Here is a 22,679-nt window from a genome sequence, read left to right on the forward strand (position 1 = left end):
AAATGTCAAGTCATAAACATGCTAGTGAAAGCCTATCAGCTGTCAAACAAGAGGAAGTTTCACAGCAATAAGTTCTTTAATGTCTACTGCAGTCCGTTTCGGGTGCACAGAGTCCTGCACAAAAATTTAGTTGAAAAAGAAACTGTATGTGCTAATCGGCCTTGCGGCACAACCACATGCAAATGTGAAGAAATTTAGAATAATGTGATATGCGAGTGTTTCTGCAAATATATTTCTGTAAATGTTTCTGTAAACAGAATCCTCATAAAATTAGGCAGCGTTAGTGTAATTTTGTGTATCAGGTAGTTTAGATGTGTTCTACCTTGGCCAGATCTTTAATAGGTTGGGATTTGCTAGGAGTACACCTTTGAATGGATTGGATTTTCTATGTAGATGTGTTCTCTTTTGATTAGATTTTCCATGTGTTACGATTTCTTATGTGTTCTGTTTCAGATAGTAATTACTTAACATAGCGAGTAGTCAGCGATATTTTCATGCTGACCATAAGAGTTTAATGTTGCTTCTTGCGATCTCGAAATCAGAATTACATGGGACAAAGAAGTTAATAAATATAAAAAAAGTCTCTTGGCCCTATAGTAACACGGTTGTAACAGGTCCGACATGAGTTTCCTAACGGGGGTGGGAAGCAATGAACCCTGGAAATCAGTTCGCCTTCCATATCATTTAGTGGTTTCATAATTTCGTGATTTGATCAAGCTGGACGAGTATCTTTCCTCTGCCTGCATTTTCACTTTTTTAAAATCCAGGAAGGAATATCATGCTGGAAACTGAAACTGAGTATTTTTAATGTTCTTTTGATTACAACTGATACTCAGCATACTATGTACCAGTAGCCACCTGTCCTAATCATAGATGATAACTGAGCTGAGTGAATGTATACGAAATTATAAACGCATGAGCCTGGATGAAGTTCTTGGTTTAACTTTGCAGTAGAAGCGTGGGAAATGCAGTATGAATGTAATCTGCAAAGCCAGCCCATAGCATCAGTCAGTTGTGAAACTCGACAGCCGAAATATTTTAAAGGTACGCCGACGTCATTGGTTCTTCTAGACCGACGCACTCGGCACGCTATGTCTGAATTCTGGGCAATAAACCGAGTGGAATATTTTGAGGTGAAGGAACCAGGAAGTAGCTCTCCTGTATAATGATTGCAGGAGACTCCTGCTGCCACTAGCAAATTCTTCTTAATGATTGGTCAGTTCGCCCCCTCCAAGTTTGTTAAATCTCTGTATGCGGAGGTGAGACAGGTTGCATTTTATACAGGATTAGGTTCAAATGGCTCTGAGCACTATGGGACTGAACTTCTGAGGTCATCAGTCCCCTAGAACTTAGAACTACTTAAACCTAACGAACCTAAGGACATCACACACAACCATGCCCGAGGCAGTATTCGAACCTGCGACCGTAGCGGTTGCGCGGTTTCAAACTGTAGCGCCTAGAACCGCTCGCCCACTCCGGCCGGCTATACAGGATTAGGCAGTCGCTGTTCCGTGGTCAGGTAAGTATGACATGCTGCTGCTGTGCACACGTCAATGGTGATTAAGAATATGAGTTAGTTCAGCCTTGAATTCCCATTGTACTGAGGTGACAAAAGTCGTGGGATGCCTCATAAAAAATCGTGTTGGACCTCCTCCTGCCCGCTGCAGTGCAGCAGCTCGACGTGCGATGGACTCAACAACTCGAAGTTCCCTACATAAATGTTGGGCCATGCTGCCTCTATATCCGTCCATAATTACGAATCAGTTGCTGGTGCTGGATATTGTGCACGGACTGATCTCTCGATTACGTCCATAAACGTTCGATGGTATGCGTGTCGGTCTATGTGAAAGAACAAATCATTCGCTCGAATTGTCCAGAATGTTCTTCAAACCAAGCGCGAACTGTTGTGGCGCGGTGACATATCCATTATCATCCATAAAAATGAAGTCCAAGAATGACTGAAAATTGTCTCCAAGTAGTCGAACATAACACCTTCCAGTCAACGATCGGGTCAGTTGGACCAGAGGACTCAGTACATTTCACGTAAATAATACCCACACCCTAGGGGCCAACCGATACGGTCATGAGTCCAAGGGAGGCACTGCAGGCGATGTGCTGTTAGCAAAGGCACTCGCGTCGGGCATCTGCTGCCATAGCCTATTAACGCCAAATTTCGCCGCACTGACCAAACGCATACGTTTGTCGTACATCACATTGATTTCTGTGGTTACTTCACGCAATGTTGCTTGTTTGTTAGCGCTGACAACTCTACGCAAACGCCACTGCTCTTGGTCGTTAAGTGAAGACTGTCGACCACTGATTTGCCCGTGGTGAGAGGTAATGCCTGAAATGTGGTATTCACGCCACATTCTTGACACTGTGGATCTCTGGGTATTGAATTCTGTAACGGTTTCCGAAATGGAAAGTCTCAAGCATCTAGGGCCAACTACCATTCCGCATTCAAAGTCTGTTAATTCCCATCGGGCGGCCATAATTACATCGGAAACCTTTCACATGAACCATCTGATTAAAAATGAGACCTCCACCAACGCACTGTCCTTGTATATGTACATATCGCTATCCCATGAGATTTGTCACCTCTGCATAATTTGTAGCACAAATATGGGTTCCTCGAAAGTGATCATTTTACTATTGTTTTACGTAAATTCAGGTGGAACCGAACCTGTCCTTTATTTCGTCACGATTCACTCCATGCATTGTGCGTCCAGTTAACGTTCATGATTCTTTTCAACGCGAGTTACAAGTCGGGTTTGACAAATGGCGAATTTTGCTTTCGATTATTCTGTGAGTTAGAATCTGTGTGTAAGCATTTGCGCGTCCACGATTGCGTTCCTTAACAACCCAATCCTTGCTGAATAATGATGATCGCTGTGTTATAACAGTTTGCTCCAGCGGAACCACAGTATTAGGATTTTTACGTGTGCTCCATGCGAATGCAGTTTCAGCACGATTACGCCTCACTTGTTACATAAATGTTCTTCGGGCAGCTATTTAATTCGTTGCCGGTCGGTGTGGCCGAGCGGTTCTAGGCGCTTTAGTCTGGAACCACACGACCGCTACGGTCGCAGGTTCGAATCCTGCCTCGGGCATGGATGTGTGTGATGTCCTTAGGTTTAAGTAGTTCTAAGTTCTAGGGGACTGATGACCTCAGATGGTAAGTCCCATAGTGCTCAGAGCCATTTGAGCATTTAATTCGTTAAACCTCGCCACATTGTGCATACCAGCATACTTCCACCCCTCCTGTGATGTCTAACCTTACGTGCCCTGTAAGAGGGAATTGGAAGGTAGTATTTAGTTAAGTGTAAACCCTAATCGGTCGATATGAAGCTCAGTAGATAGATATCCGTTGTGCGTTTTGTTTATGTGGTAAAAAGTACGGCTAAATTTCAACTACTATTTCTGGGGCTTCACACGACTTGGCACTCAGAGATAGGCGGACGATGTTAAGGACTGTAAATGTTTAATAAGAAGCTCGCGGCTGCAACTAGTCCCCGTTATAGGTCGAAAGTTCGCCCCATCAGGGAACTAATTTCAAATATTTTTAGATAGCAAGAAGAGTGGCCGGCTTTTAGCATGACGTTTAAGCACTGTGTTTTACTAGTGTGAGAAACTTTATGCACACCTAGCAGAGAAACGGCGCATTTGGCACATTTGTATCACAAAGAATGGACTCTTTATCTTCTCTAAAGACTAATTTTTAACACGGGCCCGCCATTTTGAAAGGAGGCAGGGAATACTGTGTTGTCAATAGAGAAGCAGTAACAGCACGATACGTCGGCCAGGAGAGCTCAGCGACTTCCAACTAGTCACTTGATGTCCGGGGCATTTAAACCCTTCTAAAGTTGTCCCAAGTCGACTGCTGGTGACATTGTGAGGTGGAACCGCGAAGAAAACCCCACAGCTAAACTTAATTTCGTTCATCGTATTAGATGTTTGAGGAAAGCCTGCAAACTGTGTCATTCATGGTTCAAAAAATGGTTCAAATGGCTCTGAGCACTATGGGACTTAACTGCTGAGGTCATCGATCCCCTAGAACTTAGAACTACTTAAACCTAACTAACATAAGGACATTACACACATTCATGCCCGAGGTAGGATTCGAACCTTCGCTTATTTTTCATTTAAGTATGAAGAATGTTATTTCTTCCATTAAACAGGCAAGAAATGACTTCATAAATTGAGTTTGATAATAGCAGACAAACGTTTTACTTCCTGATACATGCGCAAGGAACAAACCGTGTGACCATTTCCTGCTTCTACGATGTTTCTAAACAAGACAGCAAGAAAAACACGAAGATCAGAATATTATGAAGATGAACTAATGAATTCATCCAATGTGTACACATGATATGTGCAGTTTTAATCGCAGGTCTCTTGTAACAACAACGACGTTGTACTATTGTACATATAAATAATTTTTTTTTTTTGCATCTGATTTTTCGATAAATTAGTGTAATTGATGTTCTGATTTCATTTCTTTTTTGTTTCATGTCATTGTGTTAAGAAAACTGAAAACAAATTTCAATGTGAATATTAATGTTTATGTCAAATGTCAAGCAATATTTAATAGAATTGAAATGTAACAAATGTTGAGACTGTTGTAAGATGTTTAAGATTGTAACTGTGCGTCTGGTCCATACGTAGGCAATGTGTTAGAATAAGTAGAATGCAAAACCTCGGGTGAATACCCTGTCTGTAAGGGAGCGGTAAAAGGTGGATGGCAGGCGAGCGCGGGAAAATGCACGCGGGCGCTGTACGGCATAACGGGCTCAGCAGTAGTAGTTGGGAGTTCGGCATTGGTCTGAGCAACACGTTCTGGAGCGAGGAGGCTCTCCTGGAAGACGTAGTTTCATTGAGCCTCGGGTATGCGGTTCCAACGCCCATACAGCATGGCAAAATTCCATAGCACTAAATGGAAAAGTATTGCGACGCTATGAAGAAATAAAGTGCCGATACGTCAAGAGCCATAGCTGTGGTTATATGTGTGCTTTGTGCCTCGCCATCTCGCCGCCTGCCAACTGCCGCATCGATACGAACAGGTTGAAACTTTTAGTACTGTATTCGTATGGACCAGTGTTACTTTTGTTCCATACTGTTCAATAACAACTTAAATTTTACCAGAACTTTCCTATCATTTAATTATCCTCACAACTAACCTAGACAGGGTCCTTTCCAAATGTTGTGCAATCCGAATGTCCCGAGATGAAAAATTAAAGTTTGTGTTAATAATAATTACCTGCAGACCTAACTATATTAGAATGGTGTTTAAAGAATTGTTTTGTTAATGAACCAGTAAATGAATAACGAAGGTCTGAAAAAGTCGGAAGATAACTTTAATATTGATTTAGTAATGAAGTTTAATTATTTCGAGACAGATATAAAGGTATTTAAATGAGTAGGAAATAAGATAAAGAGAGTAGTAACTCATATATTGGAAATCTTGAGCGCATAATGGTGTCAGTAATTAATTTTTTTAATACAGTGATCATAACAGTTTCAAGGCCCCTTTTTTTATTCATTTGAATTCTGAAGTGTTCTAAATTGATTTGACCAGCAAAAGTTAAAGTCAATATAAAAGCCAAAATTTATCAGTGTTTTATCTGTATTAAAATTGACATTTTGTTTGTGGCTCGAAATTACTATTTCTAGGGTAACCTATGCCCGATTTTAATCAGATCAATAGACAGTACGAAGTTTGGTAGTATACATTATAGTGTAGTGTTATGTATTCATGGTTTTTCCATATCAGTACAGAAAGTGAAACTATCAGTTCAATAGATTTTCTAGTTCTAAAATTTACTATATTATGCAGTGTTACTACGTGTTGTTTTGCATGAATGTACATCAACTTGTACAGAGAAGAAACTCAGTTAATGCCTAATTAGGCTGGCGACCGTATTATTAACAAATTGGTAGCATCTGCTGTGTTGCTTTTTGTCCGTCCTGACGTGTAGTTGTATTTCGGACTTATTTGACGTATCATTGTTATTACAGAGTGGGTGTAAGTCTGATTTGCCACCATTCAGGTACACGCGGTCAATATCTATACAAAAATCCTGTCTCGTAAGGTAAACCCCACTCACCATAGTACAGGCTATAATGAGTATTGTGTGCCCCACGCGCACGTTACACTCTGATAATGCACTTGGCCGATTTCCTTTCCGCTACGAGTATGACGAAATCGCCTCGTTCGTGAGCGCCTATGCTCGAGCCTCAAGTTACTCGCTGCCCCACTCCCGAACAGCTGCCATGACCACGAGTAACGAGCGAGCCTGCTGCGCATACTGACCAGCTCTACTGCCCGTAGTTAAACTAAAAAAATAACTGTGCATAGGGAATGAAAATGAGTCGAATACAATGATCGAGCAGCTCCTCATTTCTGTAGTCACTGCTAAGCGACGCTTTAGGTGGTGTTAACAGCGACCCTACTGTACACTGAATGACTGGAAACGAGTTATTTGGAGCGATGAATCACGCTGTACTCTGTGGAAATCCGATGGAACGATTTCAATTTGGCGGATGCCTGGAGAATGTTGCCAGCCATTATGTCTAACGCCAACAGTAAAGTACGGAGGAGGTGGTGTTATAGTATGAGGTTGTCAGTTGGGGGTTGAATTGTTTGTGGGAAGAGACCAAACTGCGAGGTCATCAGTCTCGTCGGATCAGGGAAGAACGGGGAAGGAAGTCGGCCGTGCCCTTTCAGAGGAACCATCCCGGCATTTGCCTGGAGCGATTTAGGGAAATCACGGAAAACCTAAATCGGGATGGCCGGACGCGGGATTGAACCGTCGTCCTCCCGAATGCGAGTCCAGTGTGCTAACCACTGCGCCACCTCGCTCGGTGAGGTTGTTAGTGTTTAGTGTGTGGTCGACATATTGCTCATAAGAAAACACTAAATGTGTAAGGATATGAACACATTCTACAGCGTTGTGCATCGCTCACAAAGAGGAACAGTTCGGAGACGATGACCGTATCATCATGGCCATGCACCGTGTTATAAAATAGCATCTGTTAGGCAATGGGCACTGGACACTAATATTTCTGAAATCAACTGGCCTGCCCAGATTCGCGATCCAAAGTCAATGGAACATCTTTAGGATGGCTTACAACTTCGACTTAGATCCATGCCCCAGTTTCCAACATAACTACCTTCTCAAGCTTCGGATCTTCTACATCTACATTTATACTCCGCAAGCCACCCAACGGTGTGTGGCGGAGGGCACTTTACGTGCCACTGTCATTACCTCCCTTTCCTGTTCCAGTCGCGTATGGTTCGCGGGAAGAACGACTATTTGAAAGCCTCCGTGCGCGCTCTAATCTCTCTAATTTTACATTCGTGATCTCCTCGAGAGGTATAAGTAGGGGGAAGCAATATATTCGATACCTCATCCAGAAACGCACCCTCTCGAAACCTGGCGAGCAAGCTACACCGCGATGCAGAGCGCCTCTCTTGCAGAGTTTGCCACTTGAGTTTATTAAACATCTCCGTAACGCTATCACGGTTACCAAATAACCCTGTGACGAAACGCGCCGCTCTTCTTTGGATCTTCTCTATCTCCTCCGTCAAACCGATCTGGTACGGATTCCACACCGATGAGCATTCTTGAGGAAGAATGAGTGTCATTCCGTTACAAACACCCAGAAGCTTCTTGGAAAGTGTCCGCAGCAGAGTTTAAGACTCCTTGAAATTGAGGAATGGACAGGACACACCAAATATTAACGCCCAATAGTAATTTTCTGGGTACTTTGGATAAGATAGTTATTTTTAAGCGATAATTTACTTTATGTTGTATTGCGTATACACCGTTTTTGGTTTGGTGGCCAGAGCCAAATGAAAAAAAAAGTTCAGGCAAGAGCAACTAACGGGTCAAGAAAGAATGTGTGTGCATGTGATAATATCCACAGTAGCATTACCCTGTTGTCTCTAGTTGACGCGCACCAAACCGCAAGATATAAACGATCGTTACTTCTACTTCACGAAGTCAGTATACAAAAACACGCACATTATCTACAGTCTCTAAGATAGAACAGAAGTTGCGAGTAAACTGTGTGAAAAATATTTTCGCAACAGGCACCTCCCATCAACAAAACACTGGAATGACAAGAATGTGTGACTTGAGTGTAGCACCTCTAAGATTTAATGGTCAAATGCTGACCTCAGAGTACGGTGTGCATAACTAAAAAAAATATTTTGCAAATTTTTGCAAAACATTGAAAAGTAATCTGTAGTATCTCAAAATTGCACTATGTATGTTGTAAACATCCGTTGTGTGAGTACGGCACAGTAACTATTCCAATCTGGGTGCATGAAGAGTCCTATTGCTCGTAGACAAGTAAAAAAGACGAATGCGGTAGCTGCATTACAATTTGTCAGATACAAAGACAACTTTTTTCAAGATCAGTCCTTTTCAACGACGCAGCCTAATTCCAGTGGTGTAATGGTTAACATTTCCTCTCCCGGGCGTGTGTGTGTGTGTGTGTGTGTGTGTGTGTGTCACACACAACACACACACACACACACACACACACACACACACACACACACACACACACACACTCTCTCTCTCTCTCTCTCTCTCTCTCTCTCTCTCTCTCTCTCTCTCTCTCTCTCTTCAGAAGTAACGTGAAACTCTGTATACGCGTTTTGTAGACATCTTCACAATTTGACACGAGGAACTGAATTTGGATTAAAGAGTTGAAGAGAGCAATGGCATTGTGCTTTTTCGCCACAGTATCATGGCTCACATTCCACTTTATTTGCGTTTTTTCGGTAATGGGAAGAATTGACACCCAACAATATTTTCTTGCATTTTCTATGCACTTATTCATATTGTCGAATCTCTGTTCGAATTAACTACGTTACAATAACACAGAAGGAAGCACCGAAGTGTCACGAAAAAACAAAGCATTTAGCACTATGAAATTGTCACACTAAATACGGTAAGTGATTTGAACCACCTGCTTGTCCATTATTTCTTCTTTAATTATTTGGCCCTCTGATTTTTGTAGACAAGTAAAAGCCCTACAACATTTTTTCGCCATCTCATCAGAAAAGTAGGACTATGAACTACGCACAAAAAATCAATACAAGATCAGTGCTTGAAATTTGGAGTAATATAATAAGTGACAGCCAACAATTTCTTTTTAGGTCGTCTGTTACACTGATTGATATTGTCAAAACTGTTCTGTGTGTGTGAAATCTTATGGGACTTAACTGCTAAGGTCATCAGTCCCTTAGCTTACACACTACTTAACCTAAATTATCCTAAGGACAAACACACACACCCATGCCCGAGGGAGGACTCGAACCACCGCCGGGACCAACCGCACAGTCCATGACTGCAGCGCTTCAGACCGCTCGGCTAATCCTGTGCGGCTCGAAACTGTTCTAATTTATTACGTTCCGTGACACTCTATAAGAAAGTTTCTCATGCAGAAATGCATAAATACACACAATGGTTTGAGAACCTGCGTAAATTGAAGGAATGAATCAGACTGTGATATATAAAGTTTATCTTCATATGAACATAGTACCACTATGGTACACGGACTGGCAGTTTACTAAAACACACAAGTTTATCTAGTACTTGTCCTGTAGACACATGGCCACAAAACCGCAGGAAGTATCTCAACAAGACTTTATAACACCCTGTCTGGATACTTTTTCGACGTATGAAGTGCCTCATATCAATGTATTACATACCTATGAAGAGCAACTGGTCCTCATTTCACATACTTCTCTTTACATCCGTAGCAACGACAATATTGCACCATAGCCGTTACTAAAACTCAAACGGGCAAAAATTTATATAAAACAAGACGATTACGTGTAATGCTCAAGTCTCGCAATTAACGCAAATGTAGACAAGCAGCGTCGTCCAAAACTCAAGTGACTAGTCCGGCTTTATGTTGAGAATATGCGCAGTAGGCTATGCTCGCTCTCTCTCTCTCTCTCTCTCTCTCTCTCTCTCTCTCTATCTATATCTATCGCGACAAATTTGCCTGTCATCCCACCGTTCGTTCTGTACTAGCCAGTGACAATACACAATTCAAGGTCCGATACCAGCACCAACTAGCTTTCAGTGCAGCCAATTCATTCATGAGTTACGCTTGACAGTCAACAGGCTATTCGCGACCTCGTCTTCATTCTTGCGGAGTAAGGGAATTGGACTACGTCGGACACTTACGTACGATATGGCGCTCCTGAACGCAGCGGTGGATGAAACAATATCGTAGTAGTGGAGAATTCAGTTGGCACGCTATAAATGGATGTTGGCGTGGAACACCAGCACTCGAAGTAATGAAACTGTAAAAACATCACGGTAAAACATATTGTACTCCGCGAGATGGTTGACACTGTTCGGCGTCGGCTTAGGGACGCTTAAATATGTACAAAGTAAACTTGAGACTGCTAAGAAGTAGGTCCGTGATTACCACTGACTCTACCGATCAGTGTTCAATAAAGAAAATATGCATCATGGCTGTTGGCATGTAGTATTTCCAGACAAATTTGTAGTTTTCGTTGTTTCCACAAATAATGACAGCTCATCAGGAATATGTAGGGCGCATGGAGTCTATTTCAGCTACAAATATATCTCCAGTCAGCTCGCAGTGACCGTGTGTGTGTGTGTGTGTGTGTGTGTGTGTGTGTGTGTGTGTGTGTGTGTGTGTGTGTAGAAGTTTGGAGTGGAAAGTGTTCCTGTAGATTTGGGATGCTTCACAGGATAGGCGTGGGAGTCTGTGTTATCCGGTATATCCTTATTAGCTAATTTATACGCCTACCAGTGCGACAACTACGTCCTGAGGAATAAATATGTTTCCATCACTATCAGTCTACTATATACATGTCATGTATGGTGCGGGAGTGGTTTGCAGAACACAAAGAGGTTTCTTATCGACCGGTCTCCTTTCCCACCAGACATCAGTCCCACTGAAAACCGATGGATGGAGACTTCCTTCATCGCAGGATGCAAGTGACATTTAAATGGAACTCTTGGGATATTGGTTAGTAAAGAAACAAAATTCTGTGTCCTGAGAGCCGAAAAAGTCTTATTAAGAACCATTAACTGTCACTCTATTAATTGTGTGTTTCATGTAGATTAAACAAACTAAAGGAGTGAGACAAAAAATAACTGCCGAAAGTTGGATTCTATCTGAAACCTACCGTCGTGCAGTTGCTGATCAGTCTATCAACTGCGCTACCTAACTGTGTTGTAACTGCATTTAGTATTACGATATTTAGGTATTTCTTACTACTGTTCCCCCTTGCCTCCATCTCATGGCTTCAAACGCCGTTCCACGCCTGAAATCGTAGGAATGACATGGAACAGATTTTCTGGTACGTTTTTAGAGGGTGCGTGCTTCACTTCCTCAATTACACTCACGATTAAAGGTGTCTACTTTTGTGAGCAGTAATGTTACTGGTTCCTGCGTGATATGGCTGTCAATACAAATTTCAGCTGTTGCCACTGTTTTGTTGTCAGCTGTATAATATCATACATAACAATTTTTACTTTCAACGAATCTGATGAGTGAAAAATCGAAACCGATCTTCTAGGTGTAACGTTGCAGCAATTGTGACGGAGGGTAAAATAAATTATAGATATACCGATTTACAAGTACCAAGCCCGGAGCCTCATCGTGAGGAAGGTGGAGGAGGAGGAATAACAACCTCATTAAAAACAGAGGTTTCGCCAGGTCCAGGCGATAGAGTCATGTGTACTAGGTTGACAGCAAAGACCTCAAAAGTAGTGACGGCGGAGACAATGGATCTCGTTAGTGCGGAATTATCAGAAGAGACTAAATTCACTTTGCATCTGACTTAGATAAGCGGCAAACTGATCTGCGTCTCACCACCGGAAGCGCACACTGGAACTGGGACTCACCCATCCAGTCTTAACCACTAAGTCATTTTTACAAACTCAACCCTTTAATTCCAGTCGGCCGCGGTGGTCTAGCGGTTCTAGGCGCTTCAGTCCGGAACCGCGCGACTGCTACCGTTGCAGGTTCGAATCCTGCCTCGGGCATGGATGTGTGTGATGTCTTTAGGTTAGTTAGGTTTAAGTAGTTCTAAGTTCTAGGGGACTGATGACCACAGATGTTAAGTCCCATAGTGATCAGAGCCATTTGAACCTTTAATTCCAAGTATAGCATTGGAGCATTTTGTAATCACAAAATTATCTGAGGAGGTAAAGTATCCTCCGCCATCAGCGATGCATCGGTTTCTGGGGGCACAAGGCTGTCAATGTTATACTCCAAATCAGAATAAACAGGAGTCCTTTAGCCAACTTAAGCCAAAAAATAAAACTTTTCTCGGCAGAACCAACAATGATTCACTCCGAAAGCCAGAAAGCCCTACCAATTTAGAATAAACACTTACAGACGAGGAATTAAAATTTTAATGGTGCAGGAAACAAGATTTTCAGGTGAGAAAACCATGCATTTTGGAAATTACAGATTACACAAAAAAACATACAAAACAAACTTTAAAAATTTATCCCATTTGCAGGTTGCATTCGCAGTTCCAAAAGACATTCTTAGTTCCGTAATTGAAGAAATGCCTGTGAACAGGTAAATGACCCTTTTCCTGAAATGAGAAGATTAAATTAAGATAGTAATGAATGGATATTAGCTGGTCAATCAAGAAAATAAAACAAGCAAAAAATGTAAATAAGACATGTGAGTTGGTAGATCATATAGCCTCTAAAATTCGACAAAGTCGTGTGATAATTCTAATAGGCGACGTTACATGGAGGTGACAAGTCATGGGATACCTCCTAATATGGAGTCGGCCCTCTTTTCTTTACGTAGTACAGCTGCTCGACGTTGTATGGATTCAACCAGTCATTGAAAGCCCCCTGCAGAAATACTAAGCCATTCTTCCTACATTGCAGTCCGTAATTGCGAAGGATTTTGTGCACGAACTGGCATCTCGGTCATGTCCCATAAATGTTCGACTGGATTCATGCTGGGCGATCTAGGTGGCCACATCAATCCAACACCATTACGGAGCCACCGACAGCTTACACAGTGCCTTGTTGACAACTTGGGTCCAAGGCTTCGTAGGGTCTGCGCCACACTCGAATCCTACTGTCAGCTCTTACCGACTCAAATCGGGACTCGTCTGACCAGGCCATAGTTTTCCAATCATCTAGGATCCAACCGATATGGTTACGAGACCTGGAGAGGCGCTGGAGGCGATGTCGTACTGTTAGCAGAGGTACTCTGGTCGGTTGTCTGCTGCCATAGTCCATCAATGCCAAATTTCGTCGGACTGTCTTAACGGATACGTTCGTCGTATGTCCCACTTTGATATCTGCGGTTATTCCAAGCACTATTGCTTGTCTGTTAGCAATGAAACTCTACCCAAACGCCACTGTTGTCGACGTTAAGTGAAGGCCGTCAACCACTGCTTGTCTGCGGAGAGAGGTAATGCCTGAACTATTGTATTCTCAGCACACTCTTGACACTGTGGCTCTAGGATATTGGACTCCCTAACGATTTCCAAAATGGAATGTCCCATGCGTCTAGCTCGAACTATCATTCCCGTCGTGCAGCCATGATAACGCCGGAAACGTTTTCACTTTAATCACCTGAGTACAAATGACACCTCCCCAACGCAATGCTCTTTTATACCTCCTGTACGCGATACTACCGAAACTGTATAAGTGCATATCGCTATTCCATTACTCTTGTTACCTCATTGTAATGCACATTACATAAAGAGAGTAACTTCTGGAAAACGATTGGTAATTTCCCTGCACACAAACGGCGAACGAGAATAGAAAGAGCTAGCAGAACTGCTACAAATATCTGCCTGAACATTATGTCAACCCGTTTTAAGAATTAAACTCTCAGAATTAACACCATGCCGATTACCCAACAAGAATATAAATGAACTCCAAATTAATAATGTCGCAATCTCGTATACACATCACAAGAAGATTTTAAATGTTCAGGCACACAAACGAGCAAAAATTAACATAGGCCACTATCTAACACGATAGAAATTACGTTTAAAGCCCCAAAAGTTTAACAAACGGATGTTGTTATTCCTAACTCTGATTCTAGCAAAATGCAGCCACTGTTATTAGAAAACGAACTGGACACAACGCAGGTATAAAACTGGGACCAACTCAAATACAGGCTTATCACAACTGCACAGAAATAAATGGTTTTACCAAGGAAAAAAAAAGCATCGTAGGTAGAATGAAGATTGCGAACAAGTAGTAAAATCTCGAAACAAGGCATTCAAAATATGGACTAATAATGAATCAGGAAATGTACATTATATGTTCGTAACAACTAGAAAAGCAGCTTCAAAATTAATTAAACAGAAGCACAACATGCGAACAGTCGTTTCCATGAAATTGAAGAAGATTAAAAGAAATACATGACTTTTTGTAACATTTTGAAAACAAAGCTAAATGGTTACCAGACTAAATCTCTGTTTCAAGAAGGGAAATGAATAATTAGCACTTAACGACCAGAAAAACTTCAGAGAACTTGGGAAATATTTTTAAAAACTTCTAATTATTCCCACCAGCCATGGAAAAATTTCCACTAGAAATGCCCCTAAAATTCAATATAGATTAAGAAGCATCAAATGAAGAGAGAACTGCTGGATTAATTCAAAGAACAAAAAATTTAAACAATATTAGTGAGGACGGAATTAGTGCAGAACTCCTACAATCAGCTGGTCCAAAACCTTAAATAAAATTACATCCCAAAACATTTCGCCGGCTGGCGAAATTCCGTATGACTGAATTAGTGTAGTACTGCATACACTACACAAAAAGGAAGGCAGAACGGGTGTTAACACTCATAAGAGGGATTTCTCTAGTAGTTCTACAACGCAAAATTCCACTTCAATGTATCCTGGACAAGACATGACAACTTGAATGCAAAACTGGAGGAAACCGAGCTAGTTTCAGACCAAATAGGTTTTGACCAGAAGAAATTTTAATTCTGAAACTAACTCTCGTGCACCAAAAAACTTACAATAAAAAAGTGATTTGTACGCCCGTAAATTTCAAAAAGGCTTATGACTCAGTATACCGTTAGTCTCTCTTCAGAATTCTGAAAGAACAAGATTTGGATAGGAAAGTCACTACCGCTATTGTGAAACACTGAATGGTACAAAATGTAAGGTAAAAGTTAGCGTAATATTTTCGTAACATTTTGAAATCAAACCAATAGTGGGACGAGAAGATGGACTATCTCCGTGACTTTTCAATCGTGTCTCAGAAAAAGTAACTGAAGTGCGGCAGAGAATAAAATCACAGCTTAAAAGTGACGAACCAATCTAATTAGGAGGGACCAATGTTAGGCTCTACTGTTTAGCTATTGCAGAAGACCTGGTGATTCTATGTCAGGACGTTTCAGCAGCACAAAAACAAATAGAAATTCTTACGTAAATAGCAGAACGAGTTTGAAAAACCGAATATATGTCCAGCAACAATCTGGCCTCAAACATCTAAAAACTAAAATGTAAAAATCGAGGAAGTTCCTCAGTTCAAATATTTAGCTACAACGATTCTAGAAACTCAGCCAGAAAACATTGGTTCAAATGTTCAAATGTGTGTGACTTTCTAAGGGACCAAACTGTGAGGTCACCGGTTCCTAGACCTACACATTACTTAAATAACTTACGCTGAGAACAGCACACACACCCATGCCCGAAGGACGACTCGAACCTCGGGCGGGAGCGGCCGTGCAATCCGTGACATGACGCTTCAGACTGCGCGGCCACTCCACGCAGCAAAACAGTGATCAGTGATTACGAAATTCGTTGTCACAAAATGTAAACAGCTTTCATGGTTACATGCATCGGCGTCCGCAAAATTTTTTCTGTAAGCGGGGGATGAGGGGGGGGGGGGGGCTAGGCTCAAGAACCGCCATTTTTATATAAATGAGTAGTTCAGTTTCGAGACATGTCATGCAAAAAGAACAAAATTTTATAGCTGACAGTAAGAACTTATTACATCCCAGAGAATTGATGTTTATCCATTCAACACACAAATAGAAAATCTGTACTCCAGGTTTAAGTGGTAGCCTGCGCAACCTAAAAAAAAAAAAAAACAGCGAATCTCAAAATATACCAAACTGAGACACAACAACATATACATCAAAATAGAGTGTCTTTATGTGGCTGAAACACTAATTTTACCCATAAAGAGGCATATTGAAGAAATCCAAAAGAGAACGAAAGGTAATCATGAAAGTTTTAGTACCGAATTACAGTGAAAAGAAACATACAGATTAACGGTGGATAAAAAAATAGGAAAGTATACCAACTTTTAAGCGGATATGAAAAAATTCAGGCTATAATTCTGTGGGCATATTGAAAGAATGAAATCAAACTGGTTAACTAGACAAGTTATGGAATTCTGTGAAACCTGTAGGAAGACAAACTGAAACAATGAAATGAACGACGCCGTAAAAGACGACCTGAAGGAAACAGGTCAGGCAGAAAAATCGAAGATCGGAACATCTTGGTTCGACAAGCGGTTAAGAGACCATTCTGAGAGAATGAAAGTAATATAAACATAAAAAATACAACTCAGAAATCCCCCATGTTTTACATGACGTGGTCCAGTAGGAATCAACACGAATAAATTATAATTTTATTCCGGACTGTCCTTGTATCAGTAACATGTTGTATAATGAGTCACACGAAAGATACAATCAGTTTCATAATTTACAAACTGTGCCCTCTATATAAGTATCTGTAGGAAAATGGCCACAAATCAGTCTAATGAATATGTATGTCATTCATGTCACGTAACTGGATATAAAGTTCTTGCTGAGTAGGAATAACAGCCAGAAAGAGAGACGTAGACTCGACAGTGTACATACGTATTCAAATTATACAACTGAGAAAAATATACACTCCTGGAAATGGAAAAAAGAACACATTGACACCGGTGTGTCAGACCCACCATACTTGCTCCGGACACTGCAAGAGGGCTGTACAAGCTATGATCACACGCACGGCACAGCGGACACACCAGGAACCGCGGTGTTGGCCGTCGAATGGCGCTAGCTGCGCAGCATTTGTGCACCGCCGCCGTCAGTGTCAGCCAGTTTGCCGTGGCATACGGAGCTCCATCGCAGTCTTTAACACTGGTAGCATGCCGCGACAGCGTGGACGTGAACCGTATGTGCAGTTGACGGACTTTGAGCGAGGGCGTATAGTAGGCATGCGGGAGGCCGGGTGGACGTACCGCCGAATTGCTCAACACGTGGGGCGTGAGGTCTCCACAGTACATCGATGTTGTCGCCAGTGGTCGGCGTAAGGTGCACGTGCCCGTCGACCTGGGACCGGACCGCAGCGACGCGCGGATGCACGCCAAGACCGTAGGATCCTACGCAGTGCCGTAGGGGACCGCACCGCCACTTCCCAGCAAATTAGGGACGCTGTTGCTCCTGGGGTATCGGCGAGGACCATTCGCAACCGTCTCCATGAAGCTGGGCTACGGTCCCGCACACCGTTAGGCCGTCTTCCGCTCACGCCCCAACATCGTGCAGCCCGCCTCCAGTGGTGTCGCGACAGGCGTGAATGGAGGGACGAATGGAGACGTGTCGTCTTCAGCGATGAGAGTCGCTTCTGCCTTGGTGCCAATGATGGTCGTATGCGCGTTTGGCGCCGTGCAGGTGAGCGCCACAATCAGGACTGCATACGACCGAGGCACACAGGGCCAACACCCGGCATCGTGGTGTGGGGAGCGATCTCCTACACTGGCCGTACACCACTGGTGATCGTCGAGGGGACACTGAATAGTGCACAGTACATCCAAACCGCCATCGAACCCATCGTTCTACCATTCCTAGACCGGCAAGGGAACTTGCTGTTCCAACAGGACAATGCACGTCCGCATGTATCCTGTGCCACCCAACGTGCTCTAGAAGGTGTAAGTCAACTACCCTGGCCAGCAAGATCTCCGGATCTGTCCCCCATTGAGCATGTTTGGGACTGGATGAAGCGTCGTCTCACGCGGTCTGCACGTCCAGCACGAACGCTGGTCCAACTGAGGCGCCAGGTGGAAATGGCATGGCAAGCCGTTCCACAGGACTACATCCAGCATCTCTACGATCGTCTCCATGGGAGAATAGCAGCCTGCATTGCTGCGAAAGGTGGATATACACTGTACTAGTGCCGACATTGTGCATGCTCTGTTGCCTGTGTCTATGTGCCTGTGGTTCTGTCAGTGTGATCATGTGATGTATCTGACCCCAGGAATGTGTCAATAAAGTTTCCCCTTCCTGGGACAATGAATTCACGGTGTTCTTATTTCAATTTCCAGGAGTGTATTTAAACTTAGAAGTAAGTTGGTAATTTGTGACTAGATGGTCATTTCAGAGTGTGAAATAGAGGAATGAATTGTTATAGACGACGAATTTGTTTATTTGGACTAGAAGATACAAAATCCGTAGAAGCAACACAGTGTGCAGATATTTCATATCACTGCTTTTACATCTATCACAGACTTTAGAGGAAACAAACTAAGTCTTCAAAATAGCGATAGAAAAGGCTACGTAAGTAATGTAGAATCACTCCAAGAGTAATTAATGCCGATATACAAAATAACTGACACTTTGACAACCGTAAGAAACCAATTACATACTGAGAACAAGTTCCTGAACTTAATTTCCCAGAATCTAAAACGCATGCTAAATTTAGAAAGCAGGAGCATTCCTTTAGGTATATCAGCATTCCTTCACCTTCTGCTGTTCGCTTGAAACATCATATTACCTAATACGCTGCTGTATGAATTTCGTTACATTTAAATTAAATAAGACACTGGCACAAGCCGACTTCAATGAAGTTAAGTTTTAGGTGAAGAGAAATGTAAGAACCCGCGAGTCAATGCGGATTCTACGATTTATCTTAGAAGACAGACTGAAGAAGGGTAAAACTACATTTATTGCAGCTGTGGAGTTAGAGCAAGCTTTTGACTATTAACTGCAGCACACTCTTTAAAATTCTAAACGCATAAAATACGGCGAACAAAAGCGCACTTACAACTTACACAGAAACCTGACTGCACAATGACCGTCAAAGAGCATGAAAGAGACAGTTGTTGAGAAGAGAGTGCGACAGGGTTGTAACATGTCGCCCACGTCATTCAGTCTGTTCATTCAGCACGCAGTAAAAGATAGAGGAGAGATATTTGGAAATATAGTTATAGTTCAGTGACAAGAGAAGACATTGTAATTATGGTTCAAATGGCTCTGAGCACTATGGGACTTACCATCTGAGGTCATCAGTCCCCTAGAACTTAGAACTACTTAAACCTAACTAACGTAAGGACATCACACACTTTCATGCCAGAAGCAGGATTCGAACCTGCGACCGTAGCGGTCTCGCGGCTCCAGACTGTAGCGCCTAGAACCGCACGGCCACTCCGGCCGGCTATTATGTGTAGTCAGTAACAAAGACAGAGATCCAAATCAAACCAGTCTTCAGACTCAAGATCTAAACAAAAACAAAAGCCTACGTTTAGATAACGTGTGAAATGTTCATTGAAAATTTCACTGAGATCTGGTTTAGCAGGACAGAGCGGATCAGGTAGTGGAAAGGGGGCCAAGGTCAATTACTGTTAGTTATACAAGAACACACAACTTTATTCCTCAAACCAATGCACAGTTTTCTCTCTAAAACAACAAAGATCAATTCACGGCTGAGGGACAAAGTGAATTCTCCAGAATAAGTTCAAATGATTGCTTTTAAAACATCAAGATTTAGAGTAACGGCTGAAGGCCTTACTTAAGCAAAATTACAATATCTTCTCGGCTAAAGGCCGAAATAATATTTCAAATCAGCTAAGGAAATTCTTTAAAAGCGAAGCATTTACAAATTCCGGCTAAAGGCCATATTAAAGAAAATTCAAGTTAATTCTGAAAGCTCAATAAAAAATTTTCTTTACATAATAAAAGAGGCTTTAAACATAAGCTTTTGCACAGTACAACAGAAAAACATCTTAAGAAAACTTTTATCTTGTCGGCTGAAGGCCCAAACAATTGCTCAAGAATAATTAAAGACAGTCTCAAGATAAACATTTACAGAACACGGCTGAAGGCCGTTTCAAGAATTCAAGATAATTAAAGAGAAACCTTACAGACAAGAATTTACATATTAAAGCCACAGATTTTGAAACAAGCTCGGTTGAAGGCCTAAATGCAGAGCAACAAGAATTTTAAATGGAACACAGCTGAAAGCCTAATCTTAAAGTTGTTATGAAGTTCGGCTGAAGGCCATACACTAAACATAAAACAGACAATATTAATACACAGCTGAAGGCGTGGCACAGTACCTGCGACCAAAATAAAATGACAATCACGAACAACAAACAGTGGTGCTCAGAAGTGTTCCAAGGGTCATCCTGGGGAGGAAACTAACCACAGTTTAGGTGAGACAGACAGCCAAGCGTAACACAAAATAATCGGGTTGCAGCACGACCTACGGACGGCTGACGAACCAACCAGCCGCCTAATCAATTCCCTTCCATCCATCCAACAGCACGACAACCAAAAATATGAGCGAGGACGAAGATCCCAGTAGCACTACGACTTCACAATTGGCGTATAAACACAGTCAAGGCAGAATAACCACTCAAAGACAAAGGGAGAACAACATCAAGCAGTCGAACAACACGCCGTGCCGGACAGCATCAACAGAGCGGAAATTCTACACTAGCTGCTCTGTCGCAACCGACCGACTGGCTACTCCAGTACGCATACAGCATTCATCCGCTCAGTGGAAACAACAGAAGCTACACACAGTCCCACAAACACTTGTACCAAAAACTCCGACAATCCTAAAACCAATCACCGTCGAACATCAAGAAGAAATGACAATGAAGCGGTGCCCGACCGAATACACGTTGTCCGATGAGACGACCGACCGAACGACCAACCAAGGTCGTCTCCACTCAAGTTATGAGTATCGGCAACGGTCGGACGAGTCTTGGCTGTCCGGAGCACACTGCAGCTCCAACCCGACTCAATTCGATGTCCGTTCGGAACTCGGAGACCAGCGACCCGGGCACACTGGCTCGGACCCAACCATGCAGAGGTAGCTCGGCGACGACATCTCCGCACGAGGAAGGAATCGACCCACGTCCGGCAAGATGACCAACTGACGAGGCCCAGAAACGGTCAAAAGACCAAATACACGTCGCCCAATGGGACGACCGACCGAACTACCAACCAACGGTCGTTCCCGCTCCAGTCTCCTTCCGTCGGACAGTACATCTGTGTCGCCAGCGGTCGGCAAGTACTGGCTGTCCACACCTCACTGGCGCTCCGTCCCGATTTTTTTATTCTTTATGGAGGGTAGCGGGGACACAACAGTGAAGGCAAGGCAGAGGGCGGGGTTTGGAGAGGAGAGGGGGAGGGGGCTGGCAGCAGCGTAATATGCTGCTCTACAGCCTACAGAAAAGTTAAAAAACACAATGAGAATAGAAACTAACAAGAAAAACAGGTGATGAAACAGTGATATTGTAAAAAACTGTAAAATGGCGGTAAGATGTGGAATTTCAAATCTACAAACACTGCGGTGACGATGCGGATGAAGAAGTAGACAGGCACAACTAAAAAACATGGCGACAGTCTGGTTTCTGTTCGCACGAGATAAAAAAACACAACTAGCGACAGTATGGCGGCTGTTTGCAACACTGACAGGGGACGCACAACACTGAACACCCACTTATAACAGCACTATAAAGGTGACATGGTGGCAGAAGGGGGGGGGGGAGAGGACCTGGACCTATGACAGGGAAAAGGGGGGAGGAGAGGAAAAGAGAAAGGGGGAGCCGATGGAGAGAGGGGACATAGAAAGGGGGGGCTGGGGGACATAGGGAGGAGTGGGCAAGGCAGTGGAGGGGAGAGCAGAAAGGACACGGGAGAGAAGGGAGAGAGAGAGGGTAGGCGGGGAAAAAACAGGATGGAAGGGGGGGGGGAGAAGGAGCCCAGGGAAAGAACAGAGGAAAGGAGGGGGAGGTGAGGATCAGAGTTGATAGGAGGGATAAATGGAGGGAGAGAGGGCATCATCCAAGACGGGAAGTTGACAGAAGCCACCTTGGGAAAGGAGATGAAGGATGTAGAGATGGAGGGTAGGGGGGACACAACAGTGAAGGCACGGCAGAGGGCTGGGGTTGGAGAGGAGAGGAACAACCAGGTGATGAGGGGGGTCAAGGCAGCAGGAGGTGTAGAGTATGCAGACATGTTCAAGGAATAGGAGCCGATGGGGGAAAGGAATCAGGTCATAAAGGATCTGCGTGGGGGATGGGAGGCGTATACAGAAGGCGAGGCAGAGTGCATGGCACTTGAGGATCTGGAGGGACTTACAGAATTTGGGGGGGGGGGGGGGAGGGATATCCAGGCAAGACTGGCATAACAGAGGATGGGACGGATTAAGGATTTTTAGGTGTGGAGGATGGTAGAGGGGTTCAACCCCATGTCCAGTCAGAGAGGAGTTTGAGGAGTTGGAGGCAGTTATGGGCTTCAGATTGGATAGAGTGGAGGTGAGGGATCCAGGTGTGGTGACGGTCAATGGTGAGGCCAAGGTAGGTGAGGGTGGGGGAGAGGCAGACAGGATGGGCGCAAATGGTAAGGGAGAAATCAAGGAGCCGGAAGGATCGAGTAGTACGAACTAT

The sequence above is a fragment of the Schistocerca piceifrons genome, chromosome X (assembly GCF_021461385.2).
Source record: "Schistocerca piceifrons isolate TAMUIC-IGC-003096 chromosome X, iqSchPice1.1, whole genome shotgun sequence".
NCBI classification, from domain to species: Eukaryota; Metazoa; Arthropoda; class Insecta; order Orthoptera; family Acrididae; genus Schistocerca; species Schistocerca piceifrons.